The 12,616-nt window shown below is 43.0% G+C and overlaps 1 protein-coding gene across 3 annotated transcripts in view; it reads left to right on the top strand.

Annotated features, from left to right (window-relative positions):
• Positions 1-11,312: 11,312 nt before the first annotated feature.
• The window catches only part of beat-VI (Immunoglobulin domain-containing protein beaten path VI), a 62,420-nt gene continuing 61,116 nt past the window's right edge, over positions 11,313-12,616 (top strand). For 2 of the 3 annotated variants that reach the window (XM_089258255.1, XM_018113690.3), the window contains exon 1: positions 11,313-12,025. The gene's annotated coding sequence lies outside the window, so the exon portion shown is untranslated. The remainder of the gene's footprint in view (positions 12,026-12,616) is intronic. The other variant, XM_018113689.3, reaches the window with a different exon arrangement.

Here is a 12,616-nt window from a genome sequence, read left to right as displayed (position 1 = left end):
GCTCCACAGAATCAATCAGATTCGTGTGAGTGTTAAAGCGAATAACCTCTGAGCTATGCAGAGTGCATCAATGTCAAAGGATATCCAATTTTTAGTAATGAACGTATGAAGGAAATGGATAGAATGAACATTGTCAGTTTAAGTACGAATATTCCATCTGCTCATATGTAACTCACAACAGGAAGCATCTGCAATCCTATTTGTAAACAATCCTATAAGATCACATAGGCAATTATTTTCCATGAAATTATCCTGCTTATTATTTAAGAACGACTTTATTTCATTTATTTACTAGGAAGCACCAGTGCATCTCTTATCTATCTATCTCTTTACATTTGGGTATGTTAATTACTCTTAATAGAGATAAGGCTTTCGATATAATGACTTTACTAAACAGCTCTTGCAACAGCCGAATTTTATATGATAATACTCTATGTCGACTTCTCTTAGTCTCTAATGTCATGATTCCATTTCACATATTTCATAAAGCTGCCAATTTCATGTTTCATTCTTGGCGCAAAGCTTTAATATTTTAGACATATAATTCCAACAAGAGGCGCATGCTCTTAGTGAGGCATATTTGCAAAACATCTATGTTTTTTATTAAGCTCTGAACACATTGAGTATAGGAATTTAAGGCATAATGGCTTTGTAAAAATGAATTTAGCAAGCAAAAGGAAGAGTGGCAGACCCTGTAGAGTATGCATACTCCTGATAAGAACAACATGCTGAGTCACTGCAGCCATTTTGGCGAGTTGCAATGTGAGACTTGTTATTACAAGGACTTTCGTTATGGAGTACTTCAACTAGAGATTTCTGACTTCGGTTTTCACTTTACCATTTCGCTTGACTGTATTACCAATTGTATATTTTCATTTGTGGAGAGGCCATCCAATTATCGTTATATTAAAAAATATATAAATTAAAAAAATAAAAATTAAATAAATTCGGCGGCAAAACTGAAAAATGACAAAATTAAGTTGTCTATCTCACATTTCTGATTTCAATAAGAACAACGGATCAAACGCAGATAGAATCGCGACGGGGTGCCTCGTCAGCCGTATCCGGCACCACTGAAAAAAAGCTGTTTAGCCATAAATGTGCAGAAAATATTCGGAAATAAGCATTCATTCATATTGAGTTTCACATGAGTACTGTGCCAAGCGTTACTAGCCATTGATGGTTGATCAACCATCGGGCTGCGCAGCTCTCGGCCGGAACTTAAAATGGATTTTGCGGCAATTCTCATTTGAATACGCAACGGGGAAACTATTTCGGGCGTAACCGAAAATTAAATGCGCTCTTGAAAGTAATGGTAAAACTTTTTTAGTGCGTGAATATAATTTCTAATTAAATAATTTTTTTACACAGGCCGAGAATTAAGGATATAAATTAAATATTTTAAAGGTGCAAATATGTTGGATGTTAAAATTTTTTGAATTGAAGTGATGATACACATTTGTGGGGCATTAACTGGGAGCAAACCGGAGCCAGACCGTAATCGCATATGCCCGACCGCAAAGCAGCCTGGGGGCTGCTCCTCTTGGAGTGTATGTGCGTGTGTGAAAGTGTGTGTGTGTGTGTGCATGGATATTGGATGGACATTGCTAACGGGCACTGTATGGCATAAAAAGCTTGTTCTATGCAGTCGTTTAGCTCAACCACAACATTATGTCGAATACCGGAATCTTCAATGTGCTCTGCTGTTGCTGTTGTTGTTGTTGTTGTTGTTGCTGTTGGTCTATAATGGGTAGCCGGCGAGCGCATAGTTTGCTGATGTGCCCTGGTCGGTGGGCGGTTGGGGCAAGGGAATGCTCCACAGCGGGTGCTGTGGGTGTGGTCAGCAGAAGTTTATGTTTGGGTCATGCTTGAAGGTTTACATTTTCATTTTCCCTACCTAAAATGCGATTGAAATATTCAGGTATTCATGTGCACAGCTCTCGTTGTAGCCGGCCTTGTTGTTGTGCAACTATTTGGTAAAAAGAATCTCTCTGCTGGGTCGAAACAAGCCATAAACAAATTTAATAAACGTATACAAATGCCTCGTTAATGAAATGCTACCGCAGTCCAGCTAGAAGAGTGTCTGGCTTAAGTGTAACTATTTGGCCCAGGACCTTCTGATATTTGTATAATTAATTTGTGTGTCTCAAATATTTATAAATAAGAGAGATTTCTCTTTGAGCGAGAACTTAATTCAATTGCCTCTGCGCTTAAAAGCAAGTTTTTGTTACCAACTTGTAGAGTGAGAGAGAGTGAAACAGACGCAGACACGAACAAAATAAAAACGCAGAGATGGAGACGGAATCAAATAGAGACAGAGATGAAGATGGCGACAGAGACAGGGTCAGAGACAGAGATGGAGATGAAGACAGAGAACGAGTTGGCGCTCGTTTGGGACAAGTCCATTAAGACGCTTCAATTATTAATTAGTCTTAAAAGCAATGGCAAAGGCTTTGCTGTTCCATTTTTTCTGTGTTTTTAATCGCAAACGAGCGTTTGCATTTAATTATAAGTCACACGGACCAAACTCGAAAGAACTTTCAAGTGTCGCATTGCTGACCCGCATAAGAAAAGGCCGCTGACTCAATGTATACATAATCCCAACAATATATATAGAACATGTATAAATAAATATATCTACCCAAGCCAAATAGAGCCTATAACAGAAATAAATAATATTATGCCAGCCGTATTGGTAGACGGGACGGGCAGCATAGGGGGCGGCAGGCGGCCATTGATTGTGAAAAATTCCAATGCTGGCCAATTGGCTTTTGCCACCTGACAGTTCAAAACTTTTGCCCAGACACACATGTACGAAATCATATTCACGCACAACAAACACAAATCTTCCACACACACATTCACACATACATATCTATACATGTATTTATGTGCACCCATGATTTCTCAGACGAAGTGAGCCTTCAACGGCACAATTTCGTAATTTTTATGGCAAAAGTTCTCTAATCAAATTTAATGAATTGTGAAAAAGGCAACAAATAAGTAGAGGACAACTTTGTTGCAAAGTTTGTCCGGGCTGATTTTTCTTATGAGTAGACGTCACAAGAACTGGCGAGTACGGCGGCCTTCTGCGTTCGCTCTCACCGACATCCTTAAAACGTCGAGGACATTGCTTCGATTTGCCAGTGCTGCTCCGCCTTGTAAATTGGCGGATGTGATTTTTGTGGGTTGGCATTATTAAATGCGGCATAAAATCCGTGGCCCACGTTGAAGTCTAACAAATGCGCACAGTTAGCAGGCTGCCAAAGAATTGTTGTGCTCCTTCTACACAGACCCACAAACACACACATACATAGATACATACATATATATATTTATATGTATATACATTTCTATATATTTATATATATGTATGTACATAGATTTATATTTATATACATATATATATATATTAAATGCTCAACGCAGTGACTCTCTGGTTGCTCTTTTCTAGTCAGATTGTGTGGGCTGCTCTTGGCTTCATTGTTGTGCGCCATTTGATGGGAAAGCGAGCCATCATTGTTGCTCCCTTCGAGCACTTTGCCGGGCAAACTTTCTCAATGTAACGGAAAACTGCGTTTAAGTAAATTTTTCATATGACATTCGCTAGCATCGAAGTATGTAAACTGAATGTGTGCAGGGTGTAGAGCAGTTGACAGCACTCTGGCATAAAGCGGCGAAAATGCCGACAGTGTATTATACAAAATGTTGACTGATTCGCTTGCTATGCGGCTAACTGCATAAGCTATTAATAAAAAAGGTTAAGAGTTCAGGAATTTCCGAGCTAAATGCAGCAGCAGCAGGCACCCTGTATTTGCTTGGGTTCGTTGTCGCCTGCACTCATAATAAGCAAACCATAAATTCTTATATTTTATTAATGTGATTTGAACGCGTCGAGTTTCTTGCCAGTTGCCATATGGGAGTATTAATCATACAGAGAGAAAAAAAAGTATAGCACACATTACAGCGTTCGTTGCAGCTACAAAATTTAGGCGATTTTTCATTATGTTTTCAGCGCTCTTTTCCCTTTGGCTGCCTCGGCGAGGGAAAATAATTTACGCATCGCCCAAAAATATTCGACAACATTCTTGCCCATTGTGCTGGAACTTGTGTAAGTATGCGTGTGTGTGTGTGCGTTAGCTTAGGGCATCATTATGATTACTCATACGCAGCGTTTGCAACAATCATGTGCCGCGTTATTAGCTGTGTCAGCACCACAAAAGTAATGACAACGAGAATATGCCACGAGTATTTTTATTATTATTTGTATGTGTTTGTGTTTTGTCTCTTCATGAGACTGTCTGTCTGTGCATGTGTGTGCGTGTGGGTATTTGTGTGCTCAAAAACAACCGAACGAGGGCTTGGAGTGAATGCTAGTTTTCAGCTCAGTCGCCCTCATGGTGACTGCTTTAAGCCGCCTCGCAGTTTCCATTCATCTGTTTGTTCGCTTTGCTTAACTGAAATGTCGAGATTTATGTCTTGACATTATCTTTTGTGCTACCAGCTAAGAAAATATTTTATGAAATAATACACTGTCACACACGCACTCAACTCAGCAGCGTTTCGGTGGTGTTCAGTGGCTTCTGCTGACTCATCTCTTCGGCATTTGCAGCATAATTAGCTTGCTGAGTGCGTGAGCCAAGTCGAGTGTCGAGTGGGCTTTAGTTGGCTCTCAGAGCCAAACTACTCAGCTACCCCCCGCTCTCGTCTTCATTTCATTTCCTCGGCGTGCATATGCTCCCTCGCTGTCTCCCTCGCTCTAAAAGCCCAGCCTTGTCATCGTCCGTCGGCGAGTGGTTGACGTACGTTCGGTTAAATTGGAGGCTTTGGCGGTGCGCGTATGGGAACGTTGCAGATTTTCGAGCACGTTTGATGACGGCGTGCTTTTGGCTCATAGCGAGCTTTAAGCCTGCTTAATTAAAGCTGAAAATGCTCAAAATGGTCATGTACCGCTCAACCATTCAGCATAGGTCCCATTCAAAGCCACATCAAACATGTTGCCTGCGAAACAACCCCTTTTTAAATGTTGTTTTTGTTTTTTTTTTGCTGGATTTACTCTTTTAGGAACGAATTTGCTGTTCTTTTTTCCCCCATTTCTTGCTAATTAAACGTCAGCTGACTGGCCAATTTTGGACAGGCAGCGCAGCTCAATTTTTATCGCAGTATAAATGTTGCGCTCATAACTTTTTTTCAGTCTGTAAATTGAGTTCATTGCACTTGTCAGCCAGCCAGCCGGCGGCATGCAGCTGCGGCCAAGCGGCGTATGCGCAATATTTGCTGGTTGTGCAGCATTTCTTTGGCACTTGACTGGATTCGCTGTTGGCCGGATGGCCAACGCAGCTAGCTGAACTTTGACAGTGCTGTGCTGTAATTTATGACTTGTTTTACAGCACCCACACACACTTAAACACACCCACAGACACACACACATAGAGCAATCCAGCATCGATAGATGGCGCCACTCGCGAGCTAGCGAGTTGAAATATTTATGGAGTTTCTTTTGGTTACATTTTTGTGGATTCTCCTGTGATGTGGTTTTATCTAAGCACCACGCCCACGATCACGTCCCCCGCAGCAACGGTCGCAGACTCGCTTAGTCAACAGTTGACTCTGCTTTTGTTTATGACATGTCCCCTCATTCATTTTAATTAATTCCTGCTAGCATTTTGCGCCCATGGCAATGACGTCGCACTGCAAACAATGAAGAAGAACAACAACAAAAACACAGAAAATAAAAAAATGTCCGAAGGGAAGGTCCAATGGAACGTCAAGTGGCTGGACTTGAGCTCGAGCTTCGCCATGAAGTCGAACATGGATACGAACACGGCCAGGACTATGGCCATTGGTGAGTGTTGGTCTTATGTAAAAATCACGGAGGCGTTTATGCTGGCCAACTATTTTTATTTCCATTTTTATGCTCACTCCCGACGCCTCCTTATAAGTTGCCTGCAGTTGGTTTGAGTTGTCGTCGTCGTGGCCAAGCGCTGGTCTGCCATGGACTGGGGATTGGGCATGGGTGCAGGAGACGCGGGCATTATTGACGTAGTTTATGGAGCCATTTATGACGATTCAACAATTTTATTTCAACCGCACAGTGCACAGTGGAGCCGAAGCAGCCGCAACTTAAATTTACTGCTTGCAAAATCCGCTGCGCCGGTGTGGGCAAATAAAAACAAAGGACCGCCAGCCAATCTATGGGGAGAAACAATGCCAAAACAGCGGAAAATGTAGATAGGGAGGGCAGACATAGATAAAGCTTAGATGCGCACAGCGTATCGAGTTTCTATTATCTCTGGAAAACGTCGCGACGTCTAGGAGTCGAAAAGTTTTCACGCAATGGAATGGTGGAGCAACTTAAAAAAAAAGACAAAAAAAAAACAACATACAAGATATTCAACAACAAAAAAATAAATATAAGCACACAAATACATAAAGCAAAAGCGCCCAGAGCACCAGAAAGAGAATACACAGCAGGAGTTGGAGGAGTTGAGGTAACCATGCCAGAGTCGGCGAGAGCAGCATCGCATAATGAAGAACGCGTCATTATCCTCAGGATACATAAGCAATACAAAAGGAGCAACGAAAAAGGATAGACTACCCACCTTTCGAGTTGGTGCTGCGAACGCCCAACTATTCTCAACTATAAGCCAAACAAACAGCTACAATAATGCCAACAATAAGAAGAGGTGGGAGTGATAGAGGGAGAGGGGGAGATGCTGCACAGGCAGGCAAGCAAGTGGAAAATATGTTTGCATTGTTTTTGCTTTCTATTATTTCACATTGCGTTTCAGTTGGCGTTTAATTACCAGGCAAAGGCAGTGCCACCAGCTGGCCCAGAGCCAACTATCAGTGAAAGTTCAGGTAAGCTGGAGCATTGAGAGCGCCTAAGACGATTAAATGATAACGATAACATGAGCAAAGCCCAAATAAGATTCGATCAGAAGGCCTTAAAATAAAATACTCCATTCTATTTGAGATTATATAAAACTTCTATTTAAATCTCAAAATGTTAAAAAAAAAAAACAAATATATACATTTTGAATTTTGTTAGTTTGTTATATAAATAAATTATGATTATTATTGTATTAAATAATATGTATTTCTTCAGAGTTTTGATACAGCTTAAGGCGGCGTCAAATAACAATGATATCAATTGATGATATATGTATGTTAATTGTGTTAGTTGTGTTAGTTATTCAAGTGAATATAGGAGGAAAAGTTGATAAAGCAGCAGATAAGGACAAATCAAAACTGTTTGATCCGCACCAGCATCAACAGCTGGGCTGTTGACATTTCCCAGGTCGTACCTCCAGTTAAGACTGTGAAATATCTCATATTAAAAACTCAATTACAAAATGTTTCCTAAATTGCAAATTGTGAGAATATTTGTGTATGCACTACATACACACACATAGGGTTTTCATTGTTTCGGAATTATGGAAATTGTGCGAGGCGTTTCATGCAATATTTGCCAATGCAGAGTATTTATTCTGCTTTAAATTTTAATTAAATTTCGATGGCTCATGGCACAATGCAACATGCGACGCGTTGGCCGCTTTTTTGTGTCTCACAGCTTAATAGGGTATGCTCGTGGGTCGGCATCATGCAAGCACACATATCACATATTTATGATTGCAGTTTTTAGTTTCGTGAAACTGAAGTTTATTGAGCAGAAAAAAATATTTTCAGGAGGTAGTTCTGAAGTGCGTTGAATCAGCGGCTGGAGGCTGGGCAGTGGGGGCGGTGGGGACGGCGGGGGCAACAGCCACAAGTGTTCATTTGTGTTAAGCTTGCAAAATTGTTTTACTTATTATTTGGCTCTGTGCGCTGCACGTGGCGTATGAGTGATGTTTATATGAAAATTATGCAAAATGTATATTAAAAAAAATATAAAAATAACAGCTTAAACCGCGAATGCTCGCTCGTTTTGCTACCTCTTTCTGCTGTGTGCTGCAAAAAATGTGAGCCAAGAGCTTCTTATGGATTAAGCATGCCAGCAATTTTGGCCGCACTGCAACAAAGCGAAACCCTAAAAAAATGAAAATAATAATAATAAAAGCAGGTGTATAAAAACTACAACAACAACAACAACCTTGAACACAGCAGTGAAAAAAATAATATTTAATAAATTTTAGTAGTCAACAAGGGCCGCGCAGACCTTGCACCATAGAAAATAATGCTGCCTTTATATACTGCTTAGGCAACGACATATAGGGTATATATGCATCGTTCAATTGTTAAATTACTCAGTTGAAACTGAAGGCAAAATATAGAATAATACAATATCCCATGTAATATATGCTATGTAAGCAAGGCTGTTTTATGGGAGATGAAAACATGGTACAGGATATCTGGCAGTCGAGCGCATCCAATGGCAATTCTATACTATTTTCTACTCTCCTGGCTGGATTCAATGAAGCTGTTTGCGGCTCTAGCTCAGCCAGCAACACTCGAAATTTTAATGTTAGCTGCTGTTGCCAATGCAGCTGTAAAAAATCTGTTGCAAGCATTGCGGCCCACGGCCAAATTCGGGGCGTGGCGAGGCGTTTACGCTGGGCATGTCAATAAAATTGAAGTGCGTCGACTGTGAAATGTTGACGGCAATGGTGATGGTGATGGTGATGCGAATGGTGATGCGAATGGTGAATGCTGACGGTGACGGTGACTTTGACGGTGACTGGTGACTGGTGACTGGTGACAGTGAGTGTGACGGCGACTGGTAACGGATGTTTGCACTTTACGCATGGCACATTTGGCTTTAATGCGGCATAATCACCAAACAATTTCATTCCTCACACTCGCAGCCGCAAACGTCATTGCCATTGTCTTTGGCCCGTTTTGCCAGTTGCTGCTGGCTTTTGCCTGTTGGCTTTTCTGCAAATGTCAACAGTTTTGCAGGCTGCACGCACAAACATGCCAAAACGCATTCGAAGAGCAATTCCCCCAACCACACACACGTGTGTGTGTGCATGTGCGTGTGCGTTGGTGTGTGTGTTTGTTTCGGGTCACTTAAGTTTTATGTGGCGAAACGCGTTACCAAATTGCGTTCAAATTGCGCACACAGATAACAGTTTTTCATTACGGCACATAAAAGTGTTTGCCAGCCTTTGTTATTGTTGTTGTTGCTGTTGTTGTTGTCCTGGCAAATTGCTATGCCAACACGTGCTTCACTTTGCAGCTCATGTCAGCAAGCGAGGCGAGCCGACATCAGAGCAACAGGCGCTACGTTGTCCAGCTTCTGGCACTAAAACTTGCCCCGCTCCCTCCCCCCTCTCAACGACAGCCCTGAAACTGTCCTGCCTGAACATTACTGTACATTTCCATTCCACCGACTGCGCTCGATTCTCATTCGTCAGCATTGTCATATAAGTAGCTGCCGCTGCCGCTGCCGCTGCCTCTGCCTCTGCCTCTGCTGCTGCTGTTGTGGCCCAGCACTTAACCAAGAAGTCGCCCCCTAGTATCCGCCTATAGCCAGATATATGTAGGCTTATTTAAGCACTGGCGCCAGTTGTCATTATAGCCAGTTCGTCAGCGTCAGACAAGTTAATTTTTCAACTGCCTAAGCGGTCGGAAGTGACTGCCCGACTTCCGCTCACCCGCCCTGCACTGATTTAAATATGTCGCATATGATATAAGAAAGGAGGCCACAATGACAATATTTTCGTATGCTCAGGCGAAGGGAGATTGATTGTCGCCCGAGTCGACTGAGCGCGCGTGTGTGTGTGTGTGTGTGTGTGTCCGTATGTGTTCTTTGCAATTCGCGTGCGCAAACTTCTGGCTGGTCGGCTGGATTTCGATGGGTGTAGCATGCTTTTAGGCGCTGACAATGAGCAACTTTTGTGCTTATCATGCGTGCAAGTTTCGCCGACGTTTTAATTGAAAAATACTTGGGAAACTCTTGTCCTTGTTGTCCCAGTTGTCGTAGTCATAGTTGCCGTCGCCATTGCCGTCGCAGTCAAAGTCTGCTTCAAGTTCAAGTGGGTGTCGAATGGCAAACACTTCAGCTGGAGCAGGAGCTCTTAGCCAGGAGCCGAGCTGTTGCCGTTGGCGTTGCCGCTTAAGTGCACTAAGGTGTGAAATGCACCCGCTTGGCACGGCAACATCTGTATGATGGCGTTGCCCATAGTAAATAAACCCAACTTGATTTTAATTGCTGGCTGTAGCAGCTTCACCGACTGCCACGAAGACCTCATAGACACGAGGCCACGACTCCACTAAAATTGTCCCACTAACCCAAAACAGAGAGCCGGCTAACTTTAAATGACTCTCTTTTGCTCTCTCTCTCTCTCTCTCTCTCTCTCTCTCTCTCTCTCTCTCTCTCTCTCTCTTACTCTTCGCCTATGCATCTCCTTCTCCTTCTCTCTCTCTCTGTCTCTGTTTCTGTCTCCACTTATCTTTATTTTTCTTGCTACGCTTCTTAGATTTGCTCTTGTGCAGCGGCTTTTGCTGCCTTTGTTATTTTTAATTTTACAAGGATTATGGCAAGCTTTTAATTTACAAGACTTAAACACTGCACTGCCGTAAGTGAGTGCATTGGATGTGTGTGCGTGTGTCTCTGCCTGTCTGTGTGACTGTTTAGTTAACGTGTGCTCAGGTTTGACTCCGCTCTGGCCGTGGCCACGCATCACGTCCAGCTCATGGCTGGTTGCACGTTTCACTCTTTCTTATTACGCGCTCGTAAAAAGAAACTGCCGTTTGGAGCGCTGGCTGCAAGAAATATTTCCATTAGTTAAGCATTGCATTATATACATATATGTATGTGTATACGTATATATTTGTCTGTGTGTCTGTATATAAATGCTCTGTTTGTCACTGTAATAAAGTTGGCAACATGGGCGTTCCTCGATGTTAATCTTTTGGCCAAGCGCTAACATTTTGACACGCACGTGTCGACAAAAAGTGCCGCATAAATTTTTAAGTGATTAAAAAAGTGCCCAACACACACACACACACACACACACGCACACATAATGTATGGGAGGCAGCATCAGACAGAGAGAGAGAGAGAGAGAAAGAGAGACAATAAGCGAAAGCATTTAAATGCGCGCAACGTGCAAAATATAAATTGTTGTCGAGCTGAGAGGGCCGAAACCAATTGAAAGTCAAATGCCAGCAACTAGCCGCTTATCAGCAGCTGAAACATTTGGCATTGGCACACAGCATCCACGTTCCACACTCCACAGTCGGCACTCGTTGGGCTCTATTTTCACTCTCCAATTGGCTTCGTGTCGTTTCGTTGCGTTCTACACGATGCTCGTTCGTCGGCTCGTGGATTTTGGCGCTTTCGTCGGTTCGTCGTTTCAGCGCTCGTTCGCCTGCAATCAGTTTGAAAATGTCTTTCGTGCGGTTCGGTTGACTAGTGTTAGGGTACACCCATTCGCGCTCCTAACGAGTTCGTTCCACTGGGAACAGTCAGTCAACAAAAGTAAACAACAACAATTGAATATGCGAACATTAAGTAACAATTCAGCATACGTCCACTGTCCATTGATTCAATAGTCAGCCACAACTTCAGAGACTCCGCGGAGAATCTCTAAGGTAATTGAAGGTCCTTCGCTGTTTGCCGGTTTCGATGGACTCGCCGTTCATGTTCCCTGGCCATTTGCATTGATGAACTCTGGCACGATGCGCGGCGTGCATGATAAGAACCCAAGCGTAATAATCATCGATATTCAAAACCCTTAAAGCAAAGCACCAACAACAGCTGGCAATAGATCCCATCGCCAGGACCAGACAGTTTGCCAACCTTTGATCTCTGCGTGTGCGTCTGCCTCCGTCTCTGCCCCAATCTCGGTGCGTTGGTGTCTCTGTGTGTTTATGTGTAAAAGTGTGAAAGAGCGCAAAATAAATATTAAAAGCAAAACGTGCATGGATTAGAAATCATAACCAGCCAGCAGCTTAAACGGCAGCAGGAGCAGCAGCAGCAGCGGCAGCAGCAGCTCAAATAATAACAATAAGAACAACAACCACAACAACAAGGAGCTCTGCCCGTCGCGTTAGCTTATTGAAACAGCTAGGAAAACAGGTTAGTGTTTGTGAGTTTGGTTCAATGCGCCTTGGCCGCGTTTTATATTTCTTTTCAGCTCAGCTCAGTTTGGTTCAGTTCAGTTGAGCTTTTCTCACTCTACCCCGTCCGTTTCGCCTGTCAGACTCCTTTTGTGCATTAGACGAGCTCGCGCTGATGCATAATTTATGCAAACTCTCCGCTTTCATCTCGCTGTTGTCCTTTCCCATTATTCGGTTGGTCTTCGAATTTTGTTTAAGTGCCGCATAGTATGGCGCACCTGAGCTAAACTAAACCGACATTTAATGCCCACACATGCAGCAGTTGACACCGCACTGGCCACACGCATATCTCCCCTTGGCCTAATCAACGTGATTTATGGCAATCGAAGGCGGCCACACTGCTGGCTGCTGGGTGTTGGGTGTTGGGTGTTGGGCGCTCTATGCGCTTGGTTACCTGCTATTTACATAGCCATGCCGGCTCACAAATTCCGTCCAACTGGAAACTAAATAATTATATGGCAGAGTCCCGGCGCCAATTCCTGCCCGTCGCATCACTTCCAAGTTCCCAATTGCCCTGTGTCGCTTAGACAAGCATCTGGGCAGGGGCAGG

Source organism: Drosophila navojoa, chromosome 2, assembly GCF_054131105.1.
Source record: "Drosophila navojoa isolate 15081-1374.11 chromosome 2, UAZ_NAV_1.0, whole genome shotgun sequence".
Classification (NCBI taxonomy): Eukaryota; Metazoa; Arthropoda; class Insecta; order Diptera; family Drosophilidae; genus Drosophila; species Drosophila navojoa.
This window is presented reverse-complemented; position numbering and strand designations above follow the sequence as displayed.